Below are 9,979 nucleotides of genomic sequence, written 5' to 3'. Positions count from 1 at the left end.
AAAGTAGATGAAGACGACAAATGTGCATAAATATTCAATCCCATACCTAAGACTACCATTCCATGGCTGTCACACTGCATTTCAACTTCTGACTCACACTCTTGAGAGTCTTCTTGTTCGTTCCCATATGACCCAATTGACATCGCAGCTGATGGGGAGTGAGCTATAGGAAAAATATCAACAAACTTTATTGTCTGAAGTAGATGAAGACGACAAATGTGCATAATTATTCAATCCCATACCTAAGACAACCCTTCCATAGCTGTCAAACTGCAATGAAACATCTGGAGGAACAATCTTTCTGTACTGATTCTTGATTTTTTGGTTCCTTGCCATGATGTAATGGTGGAGAATGTTTCTTTGTAGAAAAATGTATGTTGATGGGGTTGTCTGATTTAAAAAGTAGTTGTTTTTTCTCATCCCTGAGAACAGCTGCTCCGCACACTGGCTGTTAATAAGACCAGCAAGTTCAGGCACAAGCTCCAGCTTTCTTAGAACCTCACACTGGTCTTTGCTGTTCCCCTGGTGGAACACATCGTTCAAAGCAAATTTTTTTAAAATTTCAGCCAAGGCAAGTTGACATGGACCTTTCCCTCTGAGGCCTGCTTCACGTTCTCTGGGGTGGTATCCAGTAACCTTCCCTGAAAAGGGGCAAATATTCCTGGCTGCCTGCGGTTGGCATGCAGTGCCAGGCCCCTGGCATAATCATACACAGCCACATTGGGGAGGTGTTTCCAGGACAGCAAGAGATCCACAAAGTCACGTGGACTCTCTGCTCTAATGTTGAATTTTACTGAAAACACAACCCCACATGGGCAAGTGATAACTGCCCAGCCACCTGTGAAACAGAAAAACATTAGGAGCATGTGACATTAGGAGCATGTATAGCTAAACTACTACATAATGATCATTTCTTTAACGCAACAATGCATAACAAAGTGAAATTATCTTCAACATTCCATATTATTTCACTTACCAGAAGCACCCCACACTTTCTCAAACACCTTGTTGTAGGTGACTCTATTAGACGTTTTGTCAGACAGTCTCATAACCATGTCTATCTTGGACCCCTTATCATCCACACCACACTGTTTGCACAGTGCCCTGACCTCCTGTACCTGTTGTGAAAATGCAATGAAGTTGATATTGTTAATATAGCATAAACATAATTTTTGTTAGCATAAAGAAGTGGATTTGGCATATTTCATCAACTCATTCACCTTCAAGTTCACAAGCTCATCTGTGAGCCGCTCCTCATTCATTTTTTCGTCATCATTAAAGTTATCATCTCCATCTGCTTTGGGGCTTTGCAATTTTTCAAATTCTGTGTTCAACACAGAATTTGACCTCCGGGTGTGTGGGCCAATCCAGGGGGCCCAGTGATGATAGCTCGGGGGCACAACGAAAGGGTTCTTCCGTCCATCTTTGTGAACAAATGTGATGAGTATTAACTATTATTATCACAACATTAAACACATTATTAAATTAATTAAACGCGTTATTCAAGGGCATGGGTAATATGATCTTACACAATTCAGAGACAGATGAGGTGCTATACAAACAATGAAGCTAAAATATGGGAAATAATAGCATAACTCACCTGGCATATTGAAAACGCCTTTTCTGTGGAGGTCCATAACAACAACTGCTGGGTTGTTTCCACATGACACACAACTGTACGTGCATTCAGGGTCGGTTGGGGCCTCAAAGTGGAGGTATGCCTGCAGAACTCTTTCCTTGTTTGGAAAGGACAGCTTTTCCGTTGTCTCTATAATTTCTATCACTTTACTGATAGCTGTATGGGTCTGGAAAATTATGAATAACAGGAGTGTTCCAATGTTATAACATTTCAAAATAAAACTAATGTATTTTGTAAGAGTTGCATCTTCAATCGTCATTTATTTTACAGAAATTATCTGTGATGAATATATTTTAATAAAAGAGGAACAGGCAAGGATATCTTATTATTAGTGTGCTTGCGGTAGCAAAGCATATCTAAGTCCTGAACCGTTGACATTATTATTCTCCCCAAATTTTTTCGTGTGTGTGTCTGTGTGTGTATGTATGGGTGTGTATGTAGAGAGAGAGAGTGAGAGTGAGAGTGAGAGTGAGAGAGAGAGAGAGAGAGAGAGAGAGAGAGAGAGAGAGAGAGAGAGAGAGATTGGAAGAGAGACAGACACAGACAGACAGAGGGAGAGAGACAGAGAGGCAGAGAGGCAGAGAGAGAGTACCTGTAGTGCATTCCGGACCATCAGGCACAAGTGCAAGTGCAAAAGACAGGATGATGTGGTCATCAAAGTTGTGGATACCCTCCTCCCACTCCTGGTATCTGTAAATCATGCCACAGTTCAGGCATGATTTCCTGTATGTTGATATTCCTAAAAACACAGTCCAACCAAAGATCATGATTATTGCTTATATGTCATTTGAGATTAGTAGAAACATTTTTTTCAGTTTCTCACGTACATATAAATTATGTCACCCATTAACTGATAAGAATACAATAGAAAGACCTGTGATGGTACTTCAACTACACCTGTGCTTGTCAGGATCTTGCCTTTCACTGTTATTAGATGTTCACAGAGTGTGTTTTCACATTCTGCACACTTTTCTCTTGGGATAAGGTGCTTAGGAAAGCTGTCGTCTCTTCTCCCCTCTCTCGACTGCTCTATGAGAGCCTGGCGTATATTTGCCGGGATCTTTTTGTTGTTGAGGAGGTATTTAAGCATCCTTGCAATTTCTCTGTCATCTGGTGGATAACTGTCCTATTTAGAGTCGCTGTCGTATTGGACTGTGCTGATCTCTGTAAGATTAAGTGTCTCTTCCTCTGTGCTCTTCACCTTCCTAAAAAGCTCCCTCTTTGTCACAAACAGATGCCATTTAGCAACAGCTTTATGGATACAGGATTGTCTCGCTTTAGAGCAGGGACAATGCCAGGTGTTTTGCTTTGCATCATATGCCACAATAACTCTTCCCAACCTGCTGTAGTATATAACCTTTTTTTCATAAACGGATACATGAAATTTAGATGGTGGACCACCTACAGTCAGGTGCAATGACAGAGGCACACCCTCAGCATCAGCATTTTTTTGCTGACGCAAGAGTAAGCAAGTAAGTAAGTTTTATTTATAGAGCACATTTACACACAGCATACACTGACCAAAGTGCTGTACAATAAGATAAAAATAATAATAATTAAAAATAACAATAATAATAATAAATAAAGATAAAAAGTGAATAAAATACAACACAACAATACATAGAGGTCATAGTAATACAAAGGGGGAACATTCATTTCCAGGGCATACCACACAGACATGAACAGGAGGTAGGCTAAAAGGTCAAGGGGCAAGGAAGGCCAGGGAGTAGAGGTGGGTTTTTAGCCTAGATTTGAAGGCAGAAATGGAGGGGGCGGATCTAATGTCCAGGGGGAGCTGGTTCCACAGACGTGGAGCAGCAATGGCAAAGGCTCTATCACCTCTCTGCTTGAGCCGTGAGTGTGGCACAAACAGAAGCCCTTTGTTAGAGGATCTGAGGGACCTTTGGGCAGAGTGGGGCTGAACAAGCTCAGTGATATAGGCCGGGGCCAGCCCATTGAGTGCCTTATAAACAAATAAAACAATTTTAAATTGGATCCTAAAAATAACTGGGAGCCAGTGCAAGGAGGCCAGAATGGGTGTGATGTGCTCGTGCCTCCTGGTGCCAGTCAAAAGACGCGCAGCTGCATTTTGGACCAGCTGCAGACGTCTGAGTGAGGATTGGGGGAGGCCAAGGTAGAGGGAATTGCAATAATCCAGCCGTGATGTAATAAAGGCATGGATAACTATCTCGAGGTCGTTGATAGTTATAGAGGCCGGCCTTACGCTCCTCACCAAACCACTTGTTTTCCACCATTCTTTCCAAGGCCTCACCTGGTAGTGTCACGGTTTGACCGTCAGTGCGTGTGCAATACAATAATGATTGGATGTGGTGGCACTCGAAAGGCAACATCCCGCTCCTTTGAGCAAAGTCAGCATTCAAACGACACTGGTCGACCTCACAGATGATCTTCTGTGCTGGCCCCCCAAATATTCTTGATGACATGTATGGGTGTTGCAGGACCACAAAAAGATTTCTCAACTGCAAACACACCATGTGTACCAGAGTGGGGGCCACAGGGAGCTGAGTGGGGGCCACAGGGAGCTGAGTGGGGGCCACAGGGAGCTGAGTGGGGGCCACAGGGAGCTGAGCGGGGGCCACAGGGAGCTGAGCGGGGGCCACAGGGAGCTGAGCGGGGGCCACAGGGAGCTGAGCGGGGGCCACAGGGAGCTGAGCGGGGGCCACAGGGAGCTGAGCGGGGGCCACAGGGAGCTGAGCGGGGGCCACAGGGAGCTGAGGGAGCTGAGTGGGGGCCACAGGGAGCTGAGTGGGGGCCACAGGGAGCTGAGTGGGGGCCACAGGGAGCTGAGCGGGGGCCACAGGGAGCTGAGCGGGGGCCACAGGGGGCCACAGGGAGCTGAGCGGGGGCCACAGGGAGCTGAGGGAGCTGAGCGGGGGCCACAGGGAGCTGAGCGGGGGCCACAGGGAGCTGAGCGAGGACCACAGGGAGCTGAGTGGGGGCCACAGGGAGCTGAGTGGGGGCCACAGGGAGCTGAGTGGGGGCCACAGGGAGCTGAGCGGGGGCCACAGGGAGCTGAGCGGGGGCCACAAAGTGCTATGCAGGGGCTGCAGCTTGCACCTCCTCCTGGTGTATTTGTAGGTGCCTTACCAATTGCATTCGATTTCGAAGTGTTGCTGCACAATAGAAACAATGAAAATGTGTTGCCGTCCGACAACTCAATCCACACTTTATTATTGTGAACTCTGTAAGAGAGGAATTAAGGAAGTAAGATTCATACTTGTGAAAAAATACAAATTAATTCATTTGTGTAATATTTTAGATAAGCACCTTTGTGTTTCAGTGACGAATGGCCTTTTACGTGGTTGCCTTATATTTTGCACCCACGAATTTACAGAAGGGACAGTGGAACAGTTCACTGTTGGTGATGTTATTAATGTTTGGTGTATTACCATCCAAAAGCATACTAATGTGTCTCTATAAATCAGAGGGGAAAAGAATAAACATTAAAAAGGCACAGCGTCACTTAAACCCCTGCTAAAACATAACTTTTACCATCTGAAATTGACGCTGAAATTTTTATCTTTTTTACCACATTGACGTCATCAGGGATGGCCTCAGGAAGAGGAAGTAAATCAGCCTGAGCTTGACCATGGAGAGCATGAGAGGCCTCCAGCACAGGATGTGGGGCTCCATGTAGCGGGGGGTACCGCAGTGGGACACCTGTCACGCACATACACACACACACACATGTACGAAGGCAACTCAAGGTCAATCAAAACAGCTGTATGTAACAAACGGACACAAAGAATGCATAAATGAATGTATTTCATTTGTTACAACCTGGCTCAACGGTTGTACCATTGAAGGGGAGGCCACACATGGTCTTGGATGAACTTAATGAATTGATTAAAGAATACCGTGAACAAACAAACATAACAGAAACTAAGGATCGGGCTGCAGGCCAGGAAGAGAGAGGAGTCACTTGATCGGGGCTGCTTTATAGGCTCCTGAGCCCAGCCTGCTCAGATGAGCTGCATCTCGTTAGGTGATAATCCACCAACCAGCAACCTGCAACACAGAACCCACCAGAAGCAGCACCACCACCACACAAGGCAACCCTGTGACCGTCACACTTCCCCCCATAAGACAGGAGTTCTACCCCGTACATTCATAAAGGGCATAAACTCCTGTACACTGCAACAGAATACACACTTTCAATTTCACTTTGCGAGTTACAAAGGCGCACAGGACAAAGCATCCGCCATGACGTTGTGGGTGCCCTTAATATGACGGATGTCTAAGTTGTACGGCTGCAAAAACAGAGCCCATCGCATAAGCCTCTGATTAGGGTTCTGCAAAGAATTCAAAAAGGTGAGAGGGTTATGGTCAGTGAATACAACAATTGGCATTCCAGAATCGAGGTACACATTGAAATGTTGCAGAGCCAGAACTAATGCCAATGCTTCTTTTTCGATAACTGAGTTCAGTTGGTTAGCGTTGAACTTCTTGGAATAGAAGCTAACGGGATGTTCGATACCTTTTCCATCAGCCTGGAGGAGTACCGCACCTGCTCCAACATGGCTGGCATCAACATGTAGTGTAAATGGCTGATCCAGTCTGGGAGCTAGGAGGACTGGCACAGAGCATAACAGGGTTTTAACAACAGTGAACGCTTGCTGGCATGAGGTGGACCAGATGTATTTAGACTTGATCTTCAACAAGTCGGTCAGAGGGGCCACCACTGTCGAGAAATTACGGCAAAAACAGCGATAATAGCCAACCAATCCTAGGAACCTCATTAATTCTTTTTTCGTAGTGGGAACAGGGAACTCCTCAACAGCAGTCACCTTTGCATGAACTGGACGCACATGTCCTTGGCCCACTACTTTGCCAAGATATGTCACCGTAGCTTTTGCAAACTCACATTTAGCCAAGTTTACTGTCAAATTCGCATTTGCAAATCGTTCAAACAAAGCCCGGATGCGACTTACATGATCCTCCCAGGTGTTACTGTAAATCACGACATCGTCCAAATATAGGCAAGGCAAGGCAAGGCAACTTTATTTATATAGCACTTTTCATACACAAGGCAGACTCAAAGTGCTTCACATATAAACATTGTCATACAATAAAATAAAATAATAGATAAGTAAAAGAAAAACATATGCAAAGAAATGGGTAAAATAGAAAAAGGCATTTTAGTATTAAAATAGAAAATAAAGGCAAAGTTAAAAAAGCTTTTTAGAAAGTGCAATGTATTTAAGATTTTAGCAGAAAGCTATAGCAAACATAAAAGTCTTCAGTCTTGTTTTAAAGGTGCTCAGAGTTGTGGCAAGTCTTAAATCCACTGGGAGTTTATTCCAGCTATTTGTTGCATAGTAACTAAATCCTGCTTTCCCATGTTTTGTGTTTACTCTGGGGATAATTAACAGATTGGTCTCAGAGGATCTTAGTGGTCTAGAAGGCTGATGTAGTGGAAGCATATCAGTTAAATATTTTGGGCCTAAACCATGTAGGGATTTATAGGTTAGCAACATGATTTTAAAATCAATTCTCTGACCTACAGGAAGCCGATGTAACGATTTCAGAATTGGTGTAATATTATCAAATTTTTGGTCTTTGTTAGAACTCTAGCAGCAGCATTCTGAACAAGCTGAAGCTTCCTCAGAGTTTGTTTTGGGAGACCTGTGAGGAGACCATTGCAGTAATCAAGCTTACTAGTGATAAAGGCATGTACAAGTTTTTGTAAGTCTTCGGTGGACATGAGCCCTCTAAGTCTTGCTATATTTTTAAGGTGATAATATGCAGATTTTGTAACTGATTTGATGTGACTGTCAAAATGTAAATCTGAATCCATGATAACCCCTAGATTTCTGGCTTTGATTGAGGTTTTCAGGGACAGAGAGTGAAGGTGTTGGGTTACTTTAAGCCTTTCCGTTTTAGAACCAAATACAATTATCTCTGTTTTGTCCTCATTTAGTTGAAGGAAATTTCGGCACATCCATTCCTTCACTTGCTCAATGCACTGGCACAGCAGATCTATGGGCCGATAGTCATTTGGTGATAGCGATACATACATTTGCGTGTCATCAACATAGCAATGATGGTCAATATTGTTATTTTGCATGATTTGCCCTAGTGGGAGCAAGTAGATGTTGAATAAAGAGGGTCCTAAGATCGAACCTTGTGGGACTCCACATGTCACGTTGGTTGATTCTGATACAAAGTCGCCAATGGAAACAAAGTAGTTCCTATTGTGTAGGTAGGACCTGAACCAATTTAAGACAGTGCCTGAAAGCCCCACCCAGTTTTCTAACCTTTCCAGAAGTAATGTATGGTCTACAGTGTCGAATGCAGCACTGAGGTCAAGTAGCATTAGTATTGAGGTTTTGCCAGAGTCTGTGTTAAGACGGATGTCGTTTACAACTTTAATAAGGGCGGTCTCAGTGCTGTGCAGGGGTCGAAATCCTGATTGGAAGGTGTCATAGCAACCAGTTGATGCCAGGAAGTGATTTAGTTGCTGGAGGACAACTTTCTCAATGATTTTACTTATGAAGGGTAGATTTGATATTGGTCTGTAGTTGTTAATAATAGAGGCATCTAGGCTCCGCTTTTTTAAAAGGGGTTTAATAACTGCAGTTTTCAAAGCTTTTGGGAACTTGCCTGACTGGAGAGAGTTGTTAACTATCTGCAATATGTCTACTGCTAGGCAGTCGAAAACATTCTTAAAGAGGTTGGTAGGTATAGTATCAAGGCAACAGGTGGATGGCTTTAGTTGTGTCACAGTTTCCACAAGATTTTGAGAGTCTATAACATTAAAGCATGCCATCCTTGCCACGTAATTTTTGCCTGAACAGGGTGGTAGTCCAACATTTTTGTTTGACGTGGAGATATTGATGGCGCGTCTGATACCTTCAATTTTATCAATATAAAAAGCTGAAAACTCATTGCATTTCTGCGTGGAATGGAGATCAGGTGGAATTTCTGTTGGGGGGTTGGTCAGTCTGTCAACAGTTGCAAATAGGGTTTTTGCATTATTAGTGTTGGTTTTAATGATATTGGAGAAAAATGTTTCTCTAGCATTTTTTAAGTCTAAATTGTAGGCACGGAGGCTCTCTTTATAGATATCATGGTGAATATGAAGTTTTGTTTTACGCCAGATGCGTTCAACCTTCCTGCATTCCTTTTTCTGTGCTGTTACAGAAGCAGCTTTTCTCCAGGGTGCCTTTTGCTTTCCAGAAATCGTTTTAACCTTATAAGGTGCAATGACATCTATGACTTTCAAAAATTTCAAATTAAAGTTTTCTACAAGATCATCAGCAGAACATGGGTTTAGAGGTGGTAGCAAGGAGATGGCCTTTTTAAAAAGTACATTAGAATCTTCATTGATATACCGTTTTTTGACAGTGTTTGATTTTGTCTGTATGTCGGGAATAAAAGATATCTTAAAGAAAACACAAAAGTGGTCAGACAAGGAAGGATCAGTCACAGAGATCAGAAACATTGAGGCCCTTTGTGATAACCAGGTCTAGAGTGTGCCCCTTACAATGAGTAGCCTCTTTCACATGTTGAGACAGTTCAAATGTGTCCAAAATGGTAAAAAGTTTTTTTGCACACTTGTCATTCAAATCATCAGTATGAAAATTGAAGTCACCAGTTATAACTAGACAGTCAAATTCTGTGGAGATGCTAGACAATAATTCTGTGAATTCATCGAAAAAATTTGCAGAATATGTGGGTGGCCTGTAAATAATTAATAGGAGAACTCTGGGGGAGCATTTCAATACAGCACTAAGGTATTCGAACGATGGAAAATCACCAAATAACATCTGTTTCCCCTGAAATACATTTTTAAATATAGCAGCAACCCCTCCACCTCTTTTTCCAGTTCTACATGCATCAAAAAAGTTATAGTCGGGAGGGGCTGTCTCTATCAGAACGGTTGCACTGTTATTTTGTTCCAGCCATGTTTCAGTTAAAAACATAAAATCCAGTTTGGAAGTGTTAATAAAATCATTAACTAAAAATGATTTGTTATTAAGAGACCTCACATTAAGTAGAGCCATCCTGATGGTGCTGTTGATAGGCTTTAAGGTTGTTTTTGGTTTGGAGGCAATAGATATGAGATTTGTGAGGTTAGCAGTGTGTCTAAGTTTCCCTTTGTTTACTCTCTTAGTGGTTACAGCATGAATGCGAAAGTTGCCCTGCTTTGACGTAGGCAACCTTGGGTTCAGCAGATTATGAGAAACTTCCTTTATACTGTGTCTACGGCTGAACCCTTTTTTGTCTCAGTAATACTCAGGACTCTCAGGACTACTATCAGTACGGGGGCGGGGGTGGGGCGCCATCCTCCTGGGTGTTAGCAGTGTTAGCACCCTG

The 9,979-nt window shown here is 43.1% G+C and overlaps 1 long non-coding RNA gene and 1 pseudogene across 1 annotated transcript; both read right to left on the bottom strand.

Annotated features, from left to right (window-relative positions):
* Positions 1-210: 210 nt before the first annotated feature.
* Positions 211-3,110, bottom strand: LOC130378822 (uncharacterized; annotated as a pseudogene).
* Positions 3,111-4,769: 1,659 nt separating this feature from the next.
* On the bottom strand, positions 4,770-5,672 carry LOC130378828 (uncharacterized). Its single transcript, XR_008894949.1, has 4 exons — positions 5,441-5,672; positions 5,190-5,320; positions 4,928-5,074; positions 4,770-4,842 (listed from the first exon to the last, which is right to left on the bottom strand). It is a non-coding gene; the product is annotated as an uncharacterized LOC130378828 (long non-coding RNA).
* Between the last annotated feature and the right edge of the window lie 4,307 nt (positions 5,673-9,979).

Source organism: Gadus chalcogrammus, unplaced genomic scaffold, assembly GCF_026213295.1.
Source record: "Gadus chalcogrammus isolate NIFS_2021 unplaced genomic scaffold, NIFS_Gcha_1.0 GACHA103, whole genome shotgun sequence".
NCBI classification, from domain to species: Eukaryota; Metazoa; Chordata; class Actinopteri; order Gadiformes; family Gadidae; genus Gadus; species Gadus chalcogrammus.
Note: the sequence above shows the minus strand (reverse complement) of the source record. Positions and strands in the feature narration are given on the sequence as shown.